This window comes from Lepisosteus platostomus, chromosome 15, assembly GCF_059453375.1.
Source record: "Lepisosteus platostomus isolate fLepPlt1 chromosome 15, fLepPlt1.hap1, whole genome shotgun sequence".
Taxonomy (NCBI): domain Eukaryota; kingdom Metazoa; phylum Chordata; class Actinopteri; order Semionotiformes; family Lepisosteidae; genus Lepisosteus; species Lepisosteus platostomus.
In genome coordinates, this window is record NC_142625.1 from 1,522,173 (window position 1) to 1,537,762 (window position 15,590).

Genomic DNA, 15,590 nt, shown 5'->3' on the forward strand with positions numbered 1-15,590 from the left:
AGCAAAGATGGGAGTGAGCGCGAAGTTCATTGAGTGGATAAGAACACTGTACAGGTCGGTGGAGACAAGAGTGCGCATTAATGGTGCGGTAGGTGGAGGAATCCCCGTTTCCTGTGGTGTGCGACAGGGGTGCCCCCTGTCCCCTCTGCTTTATATTTTGTATTTGGAGCCTTTTTTGGACAGGATCCGGGAAGACCCAGGAGTGAGAGGCGTCATGGTGCCGGGAAGCAAAGGAAGGCAGGTGAAGGCCATTGCATACGCAGATGACATCACCCTGTTCTTGAGCTCAGAGGAGAGTCTGCACCGTGTACTCAGCATTGCTCAGGAATTTGAGGTCGGTACGGGGGCAAGGCTAAACAAGAGTAAGAGCACGATCAAGTACTGGGGTACCTGGAGAGAGAAAAAGGACGAGATTGGAGGGCTCTCAGTGTTGCAGTCCCCAGTCAAGATCCTCGGAGTCCAGTTCCACTCTGAAGGTGCCGCCCGGCTGAACTGGGAGGAGAAAATAAAGAAAGTGAACACAAAGCTGGGATTGTGGCAGCATAGGTCTCTGTCTTTTCTTGGGAAGGTATTGGTTTTGAAAGTTGAGGTAATGCCGCTGCTTTTCCACCTGGCAGTGGTTTATCCTATGCCGGCCAGGTTGCGGAAGGAACTAGTACGCACGGTTTTTGCTTTCATGTGGGGGCAAAAATATGAATACATCAGGCGCACAGATATGTACAGGTCAGTGGAGGAAGGAGGGAGGGGGGTCCCAGACTTACCTTTGAAGATTGACTGTGCTTTTGTCTCCAGCCTTTGTGAAGTCCTGCATGGCAATCCGGCGCATTTCTGCAAGTTTTTTGTTCATCTGTGGTTCGCCCCTGTAATGAAACACCTGGTACAGTGGACAAATACTACGCCAAAAGCAGAGCGACTACCGTGGCACTATCGGCACGCGGTGCATTGGCTGAGGAATCATCAGGCGGTAAAGGCAGGGTTAACTTCCCTTAGCCACCGGGCAATGTACAAGGAGCTGAGAGAGGACAACAGTGCAGCAGTGGTGGGAGTGTCCCGCGGAACCTGGACACGCATACAACCCAAGCCCTTGGACAACAGGATGTGTGATCTGAACTGGTTGTGTGTATGGGGTAGGCTGGCGGTGAGGGAGGTTCTGAATAAACATGGCTTATCCAGACAGAAAGAATGTCCCCGTTTGATGTGTACCAGGGAGGAAACAGTTAAACATGTTTTTTGGGAATGTGACTTTACACAGCAGGTGTGGAGGGAGTGCACAGGGTGGGTGCCATCTTTTTTTTCACAGGAACGGCTAAGCTACGAGATGGTGATAAAAGGTTTGGCTGGGGTAAAGAAGTGGAATGAGAAGTTTTTGGTGTGGTTGTTGATTAGTTTGGTGAAATTGTATGTGTGGCAAGACAGAAGTAATTTAGTGAAACATGGGGTGCAAGGGTCAGTGGGAGCTGTGGTATGGAGAGTGAGACATGACATTGGGAACCGGGTGAAGTGGGACATAAGGAAGTGGGGATTTTCTGCGGCAAAAGAAAGATGGAAAGATTTGTTTGTGTTAGGGGTTTAAAGTAGAAATAAGAAAGAGTAAATGTGGGGCTTAAATGGGTAGTTTGCATAAGGGGTGGAGCTATGGAAATGAGATGTATATCGGATAGCAGAGTGACGGGGGTGGGAAGTGATGAACAACTGTACCTAAGTATGAATGTGTCAAGACTTTGTGTTTGCTATGTAATTTTTTCTGTTAAATCTGGAAAAGTTTCTTTGTATAATGTGATGATTTGATTTTGTTAGTCTGTTACCCTAGGTTGTCTAAATGATGGTTTTTTGTTGTCGATTGTGATTCAGTGTATGACTTGTTATGATTTGTTTTAATAAAAAAAAAAAAAAAAAAAAAAAAAAAATCTGTTCTTATCAGTTTAATATCTGATACGTCCCCCATCGGGGGACCACATATTAAACGGATTTTTGGAACAGGGAGCTGGATCAGGAGCTTGCTCCGTCCTCTCCACGCATCGGCCCGGTATTGCAGCGCCTCCGGGAGCGGTGCACCACCTTCTCTCAGCGGTGAAAAGACAGACGTAGGTAGGTAGCGAGCGAGCAAGCGAAGTGGACTGGAGCTCCTTCTTCTCGGGTCTCGTCCCTCGTCCCCCATCTGTGTGTCTCTGTGTTCTGTCTCTCTCTCGCCCTCTCGGTTCCCGTGCTCCCTCTGTGCGCTTTCCCGCGTCTCGACTCTCTGGGCAAGCAGGCCGGCCCCCTTTTCGGCTCCCGTGCGTTTTCCCTCCAAAAAACTTAGGTTTTTCAGCCTTTTCCCAGGGAGGCAGGCGTGGCTTGCTTGCTTGCTTGCTTGCTTGCTTGCTTGCTTGCTTGCTTGCTTGCTTGCTTGCGTGTGTGTCCGTCCCCGTCCCTGCAGGCGGGCCCCTTTCGACAGCTGGGCGTTTTCCCTCCAAAAAACTTAGTATATCCACCTTTTCTTTCTTTTTTTTCGGCAGGCAGGCAGGCGTGTGTGCGCGCGCGTCCCCGTCCCTCCCTCCCTCCCGAGAGAGAGCTGCCCCTTGCCTCTGCCCGCAGGTGCTGGCGCTCGGCTTTGGCTTGCAGCCGGTTGGGCGCAGCTGCTGCCGGTGGGAGGGGCCTAAGCTAAGGAGGCCGGGCGGCTGGCGCCCCCTGCGGCTGCGGTCGTTGTCGGGCCGTTGACAGAAGATCAAAGAGCAGGGCCCCCGCCCGGGACTGGCAGGAAGGCAGGCGGGCAGGCAAGAGAGAGGGGGAGCAGAGTCCCGCGGCAGGCCTCTGGCTGCAGGGAGGCCGGCAGCTGCGCGGGTCCCGGGCTCCAGAGGAGTCGGCCTGCGCCACTGTGCGCCAGCGGAACGCCCGCGCGTCGGTCCGCGCCTTTGTGGGCATCGCTTCTCGGCCTTTTGGCTGCGATCACAGTACGTGGCTTGACCGCGGCTGTAGGAGCAGTCAGAAGGAGAGAAGGTGAGGGGGCTTTTTTCCCCGGACCTGTCTACAGGCTAGGCGGGAGCATTTTTCTTTTTTCTACGTGGCGGAGGAGGATCCGGCCATTTCGGAAGGATGGAGAGAAGATCGAGCACCAGAGAGGCGAGGCTGAGGAACACGATCCGGTTCGTTTTGAAGGAGGAGGAAGAAGCCCAGGAGTTGATCTACAGAGATACTTTTGAGGAAGTGGTGCTGGAGAAGACCTTGGGAGTGCACCCGGAGGACACTTACTGCCTACAAGACTTTCCCGGGAGGAAGGTATTTGACCTCACTTTAATCACTGACACTAAATGCAATGAGGTTTGGTCACTTGCTAGTGAGCACAGGAATGAAGAGCCACTCAAACGGTTTTATATTGAACCTTTATTTGCACGAGAACTGAGGCCTTTAACAGTGCATGTATTCAACCCTTACATGGCGGAGGAGGACATTGTGAGCTACCTCAAGCGCTTTGTGGATGTGCAGGATGAGGGAGTCAAATTGCTGGACAGAAAGAAATACTGGAGTGGGAAAAGACGGTACCGAGTCCGATTCCGGTTTAGTACGCAGGCAAGCGACGGTTTACTACACCCGCCAGCTTCCTTTACTATCGGTTCGAGCAATGGGTACTTGTTCTATCCGGGCCAGCCCCTCACGTGCAGGCGCTGTGGACAAGAGGGCCATATTGCTCTGAACTGTAGAGTGCAGATATGCAGAAGGTGCGGTGGTATCGGGCATGTTGGGTCCGCTTGCACAGAAGACATCAAGTGCAATTTATGTGGAAAGCCGGGGCATGCCTATAGGGAGTGCCCTATAAAGGCTAGGAGCTATTCCGCAGCCATGAGCAGGCCACGGAAGGATGAGGAAGCTGTGTCTGCAGGCCAGAGGGACTCCGGGAGCGAGGCAGCTGACACGGGCGTGCTGGGAAGCTCGGCAGAAGATCCACCAGCGGAACAGGAGGCAGCTGGGGAAGGTGTCCCAGGAGACAGTGAGGAGCAGATGGCAAATGAGGAGATGGAAACGGGCCACTCCGGAGATGCCATCAGCTATGATACACCCGGGCTACCTTTCTTAAAGGACGCGGTGAGTGAGATGGAGGGCATAGCCCCACCAAGGGACTGGGAGGATAGAGTGGAGGAGGAGGAGGAAGATGGGGTTTCTTCCTCCAAAAAGTCAGTCAAGAGGAAGGCTGCCGAATCCGATGAGCTTTCTGCAAAAAAAGCGGGCAGGGATCCAGAGGAACTGGCCCCGGGTGGCAGACAGGTGTCTGAGGCTTCAGCCCCCTTACTGTGCCGGGTGGAGGAAGAGGAAGGAGAGATCCGGGACGTGGAGCATGAGGAGCTTGGTGGCAGCGGCTCCTCGGAACGCACTGGAACACCTTTTGTCCCCGAAACTGAAGGCACTATTGACGGAAGCGGTAATGTACTCACCCAAGACGCGCAGGCCGGTGCAGTCCAAAGACAAGGAGAGGGGGGAGGCCTCTGGCTGGACTCTGAACTTCCCCGAGACTTTGTAGAACTCTGCAAATGGGACGAGAGGAGCGATAAGGTTATATGGCCCGCCGATTTTGAGGAACAGCAGATATCGCAGAGGGACATTCGTTTCGGCTGCGTGCGCGAAGGGAGTGAGATCCGGCGTTTTGAGCTGTATGGGGAGACGCACACGGAAATCGTCCCTAAAAAGATTCTTTTGCAGGACATGGAGAGGAAGTGGCGAAACAATGACGGCTTGGCAAAGGCGGCCTTTGCGGCCGGTGCATTCAAAAGAGATGGCGGAATAGTGAAGTATCTCGACGCATCTTCCAGTTTCCTGAAACGGTGTGAATGGATGGAGGGGAGCATAAAGTTTCCTAATCGAGCCGGGGGGCTTAAAAATGTTTTGAGGTCCTTCCCGGGAGTTAAGATCGAAAGTAACGGGAAAACTAGGAAGGTCACTGGATTGTACGTGTATGGGCAGAAGGAGTCGGAGGTTAGGGATGTGTACATTGCGGCCATGAAGATCATTAGGAAATGGGAAGGAAGGCTCTAACCAGCATCTGAGATGAAGCTAGCTACTCTCAATGTGAGGGGGCTGAGAGACAGGGTGAAGAGGACAGCAGTGTTTCTTTCTTTGAAAAGCCTGAGCTTTGATGTGTGCTTTTTGCAGGAAGTGCACCTGAAGAACGGCGAGGACGTTGTGGCTTTTACGAGGGACTGGGACAAGGGGGGGTCTCGGTGGAGTGTGGGAGGGGTTCACTCGTCGGGTGTGGGGATTTTATTTGGTAACCGTGAAATGAGTGTGGAAGAGTGCAACGTAATAGTGCCTGGGAGGGCCTTGTGTGTGGATGTGTGTTTTGGCAATGATAATTTTAGGTTTATTTCAGTGTATGCCCCTGCAGTAGGCTCCTTGAGGGCAGATTTTTTTAAAGAGCTCTACCCGCTTTGTGCCACAAATAAAACCCTCGTCATAGGTGGAGATTTCAATGTGGACCTCAGCAGCCGGGAGGATGCGGGGGGGAGACAGCTGCGAGGGCTCTTGACGCGTTTTAACCTGGTGGATTGCTTTTCCCGAGTCGCACCCGGAGCAGTGGCGATGACTTGGAGGAACTCAGCAGGAGTTGCAAGACGCCTAGATTACTTTTTCGCCTCAAGGGAAGTGAAAGTGGAGAGAGCTGCTGTCCAGCCAACGTGGTGCTCCGACCACACCATCGTCGAGGTTGAATTGCGTCTTCAGCACAGATTGTATGGCAGGGGTTATTGGCGAATGAATGTGGGGGTATTGAGTGAGGAGCCTTACCTTAAGTGTATGGCATCCAAGCTGAATGAATGGTGGGGCGCAAAGAGGAGCCATATTTCGGCTCTGGACTGGTGGGAGGTAGTGAAGAAGCGGATCAGAAAGTTCACTAAGGAGTATAGTTTAAATCGCCGGAGGAGTGAAGTAAGGGAGGGGAGGACCCTGCAACGGGAGTTGCATAACCTTTATTCTCTGCTTAATGAGGGGGTGGCAGTTGACATGGAGGAAATAGCAGCTGTCAGGGCCAGGTTGAAAACTTATCACCAGCAAAGAGCTAGAAGCTTTCTGTTTAAAGCCCGGATCGATTCCCTGTTGCAGCAACGGACATGCGCCTCTTCTCTGTTCCGGCAGGTGAGGAGACTTCAGAACAGGAGAAGTATGAGTGGGGTCCGCGTTAGTGCCGACAAAATAGTGGAAGACACTGATGGTATGCTGAAGGCGGTCCATGCATACTATAAAGAACTCTTCTCGGGTGAACTTGTAGGAGAAGCATCGGGGTCCGCTGTGTTGGAGTGCATCACTGCACGGGTGCCGGAGAGTGGCAGGCTTTTTTTGGAAAGGCCTATCAGTATAGAAGAACTTAAAGGAGCGCTGGCCGGGATGAAAAACAGGAAGGCACCAGGCTTGGACGGCTTGCCTGCAGAATTCTACAAGGCTTTTTGGGGCATACTAGGGCCTATAATGCTCAAAATAACAATTGAGGTCGTCACTAAGGGGAGACTAGGGGACTCGATGCGTGAGGGGGTCCTGACCTTATTATTTAAGAAAGGACAGACAACAGACTTAGGGAATTGGAGGCCACTCACTATGTTGTGTGCCGATTACAAGCTCATTGCCAAGGTACTGGTCAATCGGTTGAAGGAGGTAATAGGGTCGGTGGTGGGCAAAGATCAGACTTGTGGCGTGAAAGGGAGAAGGATCAGCTGGTCTCTGCAGCTCATTAGGGATGCAGTTGCATGGTCTGAACAAAGGAACCTGCCACTAGTTTTAGCCAACCTAGACCTGGAGAAGGCGTTTGACAAGGTATCGCACGCGTTCCTGTGGCAGGTGATGGAACGAATGGGCTTCGGACGCACTTTTATTGGCTGGCTGAGGACTTTGTATGCACAGGTGGGCAGCAGAGTCGTGGTCAATGGTTTCACTGGGAAGATCGTGAAGCAAAACTCGGGAGTGAGGCAAGGTTGCCCCCTGTCCCCGTTGCTGTTCATCCTCTACATGGAACCGTTTGTGAGGATGGTGAACATGTCCCCAGAGGTGGACGGGCTGTTAGTGCCTGGGAGTGGCGGAGAGCGGGTCAAGTTGTCTGCGTATGCGGACGACGTAACGCTGATGCTGACCTCTGACCATGGCCTGCATAAAGCTCTGGTCCTTTTTGAGGACTTTGCTAAGGTGTCAGGGGCCAGGCTGAACAAGCAAAAAAGTAAGGTTAAGTTTTTCGGGTCATGGAGAGAGAGGGAGGGAGGGATATGTGGGCTGGACTTTTGTAAGGGCCCCTTGAAAGTGTTGGGCATCTCCTTCCAAGACCAGGGGATGGTGCATCACAACTGGCTGCAGACTTTAGAAGTCACAAGGGTGAGATTGCAGCGATGGAGCGATAGACTTTTAACTTTCACGGAGAAGGTCGTAGTATTGAAAACAGAAGTCTTGCCTGCGCTGATTCATCTCGCTTATGTCTTCCCAATGCCTGCAAGATACAATAGATATCTTGTTAAAGTCACCTTTGATTTCTTGTGGAGCAAGAAATATGAGTACATCAAGCGCATCGATATGTACCGTCCAATCGAGAAGGGAGGTAGGGGGGTTCCAAACATCCCCGTCAAACTGAATTGCCTGTATGTGTCGGGGTTGTGCGCTACTTTAGGTCAACCAGTAACGCACTGCTCTCAGTTTTTTGCAAGGTTCTGGCTGGCCAGCAGTATGAGGCACCTTACAGGCTGGAGGAACGACGTCCCGCACGGGGAAGACTTACCGTGGCATTACAGGCACGCAGTAGCCTGGGTGAGAACTCATCTGGCCGGGGGAGATCCTCCTCTGGCGGACCACAAGGCACTGTACCGCGCAGTAATGGAGCAGGGGGAAGCCACTATCGTCGGGGGTGTCGCCACAAAGATCTGGAAGAGGGTACAGCCCAGAGGCCTACGACTTGACATGCAGGATCTGAACTGGCTGGCGGCGTGGAAAAGGCTTCCGGTGCGGGATGTCTTGTACAAGCACAAGCTCACTAGGCAGGCCAGGTGCCCGCGGGCGGACTGCCAAGCTGTTGAGACGATCGAACATGTGTTTTGGTTTTGTTCTTTTGCACAGCGCGTGTGGGGGAAGTGTGCGCCTTTTTTAGGAACGCTAGAGTCCGGTTTTAAAATAAATCTAGCGACCTTGATGTATGGCGTCGGGGGGAGGGGGAGGACAAAAGGGACTGTTTTTGTTTTATGGTTTTTGATCAGTTGCGTTAAGTTTGAATTATGGGCTGCCAGAAATGTCCTAGTTAAAAAAGGTGTGTTGCGGAGTGTGAGGGGAGTTTGGGACAAAGTAAAGTGGGACGTCAAATGCATGATAGCAGCCGACCTGAGAAATTGGAGCTACCATGCGGTCAAGGAAAAGTGGAAATCTCTAGTAGATATTTAGAGTAGAAGGGATGATTCTGAGTTTTTGAGAGAGTTTTTGTTTCTTTAGAGGGTGTGTGTTCATTAGAATAAGGGGTGGGGTTATGGTAATGAGGAGTGTTTGGGGTTTTTGTTTTTTTTTCTGTTTCAGGGCTTTGTTTTCTGTTATGTACAGTGTTGTCGTTGTGATTAAGGTTTGATTATGATTGTTTGTGATGTCTTTTGTAATAAAATATATTTAAAAACAAAAAAATCTGTTCTTATCAGTTTAATATCTGATACGTCCCCCATCGGGGGACCACATATTAAACGGATTTTTGGAACAGGGAGCTGGATCAGGAGCTTGCTCCGTCCTCTCCACGCATCGGCCCGGTATTGCAGCGCCTCCGGGAGCGGTGCACCACCTTCTCTCAGCGGTGAAAAGACAGACGTAGGTAGCTAGCGAGCGAGCGAGCGAAGTGGACTGGAGCTCCTTCTTCTCGGGTCTCGTCCCTCGTCCCCCATCTGTGTGTCTCTGTGTTCTGTCTCTCTCTCTCGCCCTCTCGGTTCCCGTGCTCCCTCTGTGCGCTTTCCCGCGTCTCGACTCTCTGGGCAAGCAGGCCGGCCCCCTTTTCGGCTCCCGTGCGTTTTCCCTCCAAAAAACTTAGGTTTTTCAGCCTTTTCCCAGGGAGGCAGGCGTGGCTTGCTTGCTTGCTTGCTTGCTTGCTTGCTTGCTTGCTTGCTTGCTTGCTTGCTTGCTTGCTTGCTTGCTTGCGTGTGTGTCCGTCCCCGTCCCTGCAGGCGGGCCCCTTTCGACAGCTGGGCGTTTTCCCTCCAAAAAACTTAGTATATCCACCTTTTCTTTCTTTTTTTTCGGCAGGCAGGCAGGCGTGTGTGCGCGCGCGTCCCCGTCCCTCCCTCCCTCCCGAGAGAGAGCTGCCCCTTGCCTCTGCCCGCAGGTGCTGGCGCTCGGCTTTGGCTTGCAGCCGGTTGGGCGCAGCTGCTGCCGGTGGGAGGGGCCTAAGCTAAGGAGGCCGGGCGGCTGGCGCCCCCTGCGGCTGCGGTCGTTGTCGGGCCGTTGACAGAAGATCAAAGAGCAGGGCCCCCGCCCGGGACTGGCAGGAAGGCAGGCGGGCAGGCAAGAGAGAGGGGGAGCAGAGTCCCGCGGCAGGCCTCTGGCTGCAGGGAGGCCGGCAGCTGCGCGGGTCCCGGGCTCCAGAGGAGTCGGCCTGCGCCACTGTGCGCCAGCGGAACGCCCGCGCGTCGGTCCGCGCCTTTGTGGGCATCGCTTCTCGGCCTTTTGGCCAAGATCTAAAGATACGTGGCATGACCGCGGTCTGAGGACTTGGCTGGGGGGGTGTGAAGACGACGACGACGAAGATTTCTTCTGCGCTGGAGGAGGAGGAAGAACCAGTACAGACGAGGAAGACGACTCAACGACGGAGGGCGGGAGCCGGAGATCATCAAAAGCCACCACGGGTAGTCGCTCTGGGTTGAGCCCAGAGGGCGAAGTGGGGCTTCCAGATGGCAGCAACTCCGGCTGGTGAGTGGACCCGCGACGCAGCGGCTGGGCACCCTCTGTCCCGTGAGGGACAGATGCGGTGCTCAGTGCGCTTTGTAGTTAAAGAGGCTGCACAGAAGGCGGAATGGGCGAACAGAGAGAGGTTTGAAATGGAAGTTTTGCTCAAAGCGCTTGAGATAAGGAAGGAGGACATCACTTGCGTGCAGGATTTCATATCCAAGGGAATTTTTGATCTGACTATGGAATCGGACAATTTGTGCGAAGCAGTTTGGCAGAAGGCTATGTCCAAGAAAGATCAGGCACCCCTAAACGCTTTTTTGCTAGAGCCTTTGTTTGTGAGAGAAGTGAGGCCTTTGACTGTACATGTGTTTAACCCGCGTGTCCCGGAACAGGACATCCTCACGTTCCTTACAAGGTTCGTAGATGTGCAAAGTGCAGGGCAAAAAGTTACTGACGGTCTGAACATATGGACTTGTAAAAGGAGGTATTTAGTCAGGCTGCGGTCTAACTCACTTGAGGAAGATGGAGTATCGCACCCCCCAGCGTATTTCTCCATCGGTCCGAGCAGGGGATACTTGTTTTATCCGGGGCAGCCCTTGTCATGTAAGAAATGTTTTCAGAGAGGGCATAAGGCGGTGGACTGTACTAGGGCCTTCTGCAGAAAATGCAAAGCAGCAGACCATGAGACGGCCAATTGTGGAAAATTGGCAACTTGTAATCTTTGTGGAGCATTTGGTCATATGTACAGATCTTGCCCGAAGAAATGTCGCAGCTTTGCGGAAGCGGTCAGAGCACCTGTAGCTGGTCCCAGAGACGCCCTCCCTGGACCGTCCAGAGACCCGAGGATCTACCGGGGTTCCCGAGCGTGGACTGGGAAGGAGAGAGGCGGCGTACCTGAGAGAGGCAGCGAACCGGTAAGAGGCGGCGTGCCCGAGAGAGGCGGCGAACCGGAGAGGGCAGCAGCGGCGACATCGAGACCGGCAGAGGAGGGGCCAAGTGTCTCGTCCCGGGCAGCGGAGGTGGCGAGGGTGAGCTCGGACTCCCTGGGCTGGTCCAAGCGACTTAGCAGAGCGGCAAAGAGGAAGCCTACGCTTGGGTCGTTTGTAAAAGGACCAGACTCGCCGCCAGCAAAACACAGGGTGAACATTTTCGAGCTGTTGGCCACAGAAGACCCAAGAGAGGATGACAACAGTGTGGCGGACTCGGAGGAGGTTGAGAGTGAGGGTGGTGTGAAAGGTGTTGAAAAAAAGAGGAAAAAGAAAAAGAGAAATGTTGTGAAAGAATCAGTGAGTGTGGAGAAGGGGTGGGGGGAGGGGGAGGGCGAGGGAGGGGTAGTGGGGGAGAGTGGGGTGGGGGAGGCAGAGGGAGGGGAGGGAGAGGGCCAACAGAGGGAGTCTGTTTTGATGGAGGAATCTACTGGGGTGACGGTTTCCGAGGACCCCATTCCTCCAGGTCAAGGTATGGCTGGTGGCGATCCTGAGGAAGGAAGCACCGGAGGTCTAGAACAGACTGGGGAGGAAAGGGAGGCTCACCTCTCTGACTCCGAGGATCCCGAGGTAAAATCGTCATCCTCGGGGGAGGGGTCCTCGCAGTTCTCCGGGGAGGCGGAGAGCGCTCCAGATTCTGTAGGCACGGAAAGGTCAGAGTTTAGTGTGGGTGAGGAATCGCCGCTGCAGACCCCCTTTGATCCAACATGAGTCGTGTGGTATGTACAGTAAATGCCAGAGGGCTAAAAGAAAAATCGAAGCGAATTGGCGTCTTTAAAGACCTCTCTGAGCGCCAATTCGGCTTTTGTTTTTTGCAGGAGGTTCACCTGGGTTCGAAGGAAGATGTGAGAGTGTTTAAAAATGAATGGGTGAAGGGGGAGTCTTGGTGGAGTGTGGGTGGCGTGCACTCGTCGGGTGTGGGGATCCTATGTGGGACCCCGAATTTCTCGGCGAGTGAGGTCAACTCCGTTGTTCCCGGGCGACTGTTAATAGTAGATGGTGTGTGGGAAGGCCTTAAGGTGCGGCTGATAGCTGTCTACGCACCCGCTGAGAGGCGGCTGCAGGCAGCCTTTTTAAAAGATTTAGAGCCACACTTATTCACCAATAGGGCTGTGGTGTTAGGGGGTGATTTGAATATGGATCTGAGCGATGCAAGTGGGGCTGGAGTGCGTGGTTTGAAGGACATGGTCAGCCGTTTTCAGCTGAAGGACTGCCATAAGGACTCTAGCCAGGCTCCCAGGTTCCATACGTGGAGCAATGGAAGGGGCGTTTTTAGACGCCTAGATTATATTTTTACCATCCTACAGGGATCGGTACGTGCCGAGAAGATAACTCCGGTGTGGTTCTCGGACCACTTGTTGATTTCCGTTGAGTTGATATCGGATGCTTTGGGTTCCAGAGCAAACTATTGGAAACTTAACACGAAAGTGTTGTTGGAGGCGGACTATCGAAGTTTGATAGTCGCGCTGCTTGAGAGTTTCCAAACAAGAAGGTGGAGGTTCCCGACTGCAGTGAGCTGGTGGGAAGCCTGCAAGAAGGCTGTGGCTAGGGGCTCGATTAGGTATTGTCGGCATAGAAGGGTGGCGGAAAGAAGGGAGCTAAGCGAATGGCAAAGAGAGTTAGAGGAACTATATGTGATTTTCAACCGGGGGGGATCCTTTGACGCTGAACGGGCGGCCGCGATAAAGCTCAGACTGGAAAATTTCTGGTCTGAGCGGGCGAAGGATTTTCTCTTCCGGCTGAAGGGCACTTTGTTGGAAGGGGAAGAGAAATGCACAGCTCAGTTTTTCGGATCTGTTCGCGCGAGGCAGACAAGAACCCATTTCGAGGGCCTAAGGCAAAAAGATGGGGTGATAACGAGAGACAACGAAGGGATGTTGAGGTGTGCCTCAGAGTTCTACAGAGCTCTGTTCTCTGAAAAACCGGTGGACAAGGGACGGTGGGAAGAATGGTTAGCCGGTTTAGAGAGGAAGACCGTCGATATAGTCAGCTTGGAGGCACGTCTGACAGCTGTAGAGATTAGAGAAGCGATGGCGGGACTACGGAAAGGTACAGCTCCAGGATTTGATGGGCTACCAATAGAGTTTTATATAACTTTCTGGGACCTTCTACAGCCCATGCTGATAGAGGTCTATGAGGAAATCCTGAGGGTTGGGGACTTGGGCAGGACAATGAGGACGGGGGTTTTGTCCCTGATCTATAAGAAGGGTGAGAAGGAGGATCTGGATAACTGGAGGCCGATCCAACTGCTCTGCACGGATTATAAGATCTTGGCTAGAGCGTTGGGTAGACGGCTGAGGAAGGTGATGCCTGATCTGGTAGGCCGTGACCAGACATGTAGTGTGGAGGGCAGAAAGATCTCGTGGAACCTCCAGCTTATTAGGGACGTCATTGAGTGGGTGGAAGATAGGGGTTTAGAGCTGATGCTCGTAAGCTTAGATCAAAATAAGGCATTTGACAGGGTTAACCATTCATTTCTCTGGGCAGTTTTGGAGAGAATGGGCCTAGGAAAGATCTTTATAAGGTGGATCCGGGTTTTATATAATGGAGTCATCACAAGGGTCTGTATCAATGGTCGGCTGGGTATTGGAATACCAATTGCGTGTGGTGTGAGACAGGGGTGCCCCTTGTCTCCGCTATTGTATGTCTTGTATGTAGAACCCTTTTTGCATCGGATCTGCAGTGACCCCCTAGTGGAAGGGGTGGTGGTCCCAGGCAGTGGTGGAATGCAGGCGAAAGTCACAGCCTACGCTGAGGATGTAACCCTGTTCCTCACCACGGACAGAAGTCTAGATAGAGTTTTGAGACTTGCGGAGGACCTAGCAGTCAGCACCGGCGCATTCCTGAATAAAGATAAATGCACAATTAAATACTTTGGCAGATGGAGGGATAGGCAGGATGTAACCGGAGGCCTTACACTAGCGGTAGGCCCGGTCAAAATCTTGGGCGTATTGTTCCACAATCACGACTCGGGGGGTCTGAATTGGGAGATCAAAATTAGGAAGGTGAGCCAAAAGTTAGGTCTCTGGCGGAGCAGGTCCCTATCATATGTCGGAAAGGTACTGGTGCTCAAAGTGGATGTGTTGCCATTGCTTCTCCATCTGGCCTGTGTATACCCGCTGCCCGCCAGGTTTCGTAGAGACCTGGTGAGAATTATCTTCCGCTTCGTTTGGGGCGGAGGATATGAACACATCAGGCGCGTGGACATGTGCAGGCCGGTGGAGGAGGGGGGCAGGGAGGTTCCTGACCTTCCACTCCGACTAGATTCGGTGTTCATTTCGAGCTTGTGTAAAACCCTATATGAGAACCCAGATCATCTGTGTGTATGTTTCGTGCAGCTGTGGTTTGCCGCCACAATGAAACATCTGGTAGATTGGACAAATACCACACCTAAGGCTTCGCAGTTGCCCTGGCATTATAGACACGCGGTTACATGGCTGAGGAAACATCCGGAGGTGAAGAAGGGAACGGAGTCTCTGGACCACAGGGCCGTGTACAGGTCCATAATAGAGAAAGGTGGGTCTGCAGTGGTTGGGGTATCGGAGGCAGAGTGGAGATAGATACAGCCGGCAGGGCTTGAAAACCGACTGAAGGATTTAAATTGGCTGGCTATGTGGGATAGGTTGTCAGTCAGAGAAGTCCTACATAGACATGGTCTGGCAAGACAGGACAAATGTCCGCGACCCGATTGCTCTGAATCTGAAACTGTGTCTCACGTATTCTGGGGTTGTGACTTTGCGCAACGCGTGTGGGGTCTGTGCGGGAGGCTTTGCGGTCAGATAGCACCCGGATTTGTCATGTCTAACCGGGTGATATTGCGCGGAATAGCGAGTCCCCGCAAGTGGAGTAGAACCTTTTTACTATGGTTCCTTATTAGTTTGGTAAAGTCATATTTATGGGCGTCTCGGGAAGAGCAGGTGAAACACAATGGTGGGGGCTCAGCAAATTCAGTAATGTTAAAAGTAAAGCTTGACATTGCAAGAAGAGTAAAGTGGGATATTTTGCGTTGGGGGTTTGCTGCTGCAAAAGAGCGTTGGAAGGGGTTGTTTTCTTTGGGGGTTTGATTTTGGTTATGATGTTCTGTAAATAGTGTGTTGGACTGGTTTTGTATATTTATAATAAAACATAAAAAAAAAAAAAAAAATCTGTTCTTATCAGTTTAATATCTGATACGTCCCCCATCGGGGGACCACATATTAAACGGATTTTTGGAACAGGGAGCTGGATCAGGAGCTTGCTCCGTCCTCTCCACGCATCGGCCCGGTATTGCAGCGCCTCCGGGAGCGGTGCACCACCTTCTCTCAGCGGTGAAAAGACAGACGTAGGTAGCTAGCGAGCGAGCGAGCGAGCGAGCGAAGTGGACTGGAGCTCCTTCTTCTCGGGTCTCGTCCCTCGTCCCCCATCTGTGTGTCTCTGTGTTCTGTCTCTCTCTCTCGCCCTCTCGGTTCCCGTGCTCCCTCTGTGCGCTTTCCCGCGTCTCGACTCTCTGGGCAAGCAGGCCGGCCCCCTTTTCGGCTCCCGTGCGTTTTCCCTCCAAAAAACTTAGGTTTTTCAGCCTTTTCCCAGGGAGGCAGGCGTGGCTTGCTTGCTTGCTTGCTTGCTTGCTTGCTTGCTTGCTTGCGTGTGTGTCCGTCCCCGTCCCTGCAGGCGGGCCCCTTTCGACAGCTGGGCGTTTTCCCTCCAAAAAACTTAGTATATCCACCTTTTCTTTCTTTTTTTTCGGCAGGCAGGCAGGCGTGTGTGCGCGCGCGTCCC

The 15,590-nt window shown here is 52.8% G+C and overlaps 3 non-coding genes across 3 annotated transcripts; all 3 read left to right on the forward strand.

Moving 5' to 3' along the window:
- Nucleotides 1–1,867: 1,867 nt before the first annotated feature.
- On the forward strand, nt 1,868–2,060 carry LOC148647591 (U2 spliceosomal RNA). Its single transcript, XR_015927060.1, has one exon. It is a non-coding gene; the product is annotated as a U2 spliceosomal RNA (small nuclear RNA).
- Nucleotides 2,061–8,563: 6,503 nt separating this feature from the next.
- Nucleotides 8,564–8,754, forward strand: LOC148647592 (U2 spliceosomal RNA). The gene has a single exon (XR_015926829.1). It is a non-coding gene; the product is annotated as a U2 spliceosomal RNA (small nuclear RNA).
- A 6,190-nt stretch (nt 8,755–14,944) lies between these two features.
- LOC148647593 (U2 spliceosomal RNA) lies at nt 14,945–15,132 on the forward strand. The gene has a single exon (XR_015927077.1). It is a non-coding gene; the product is annotated as a U2 spliceosomal RNA (small nuclear RNA).
- The last annotated feature ends 458 nt before the right edge of the window (nt 15,133–15,590 follow it).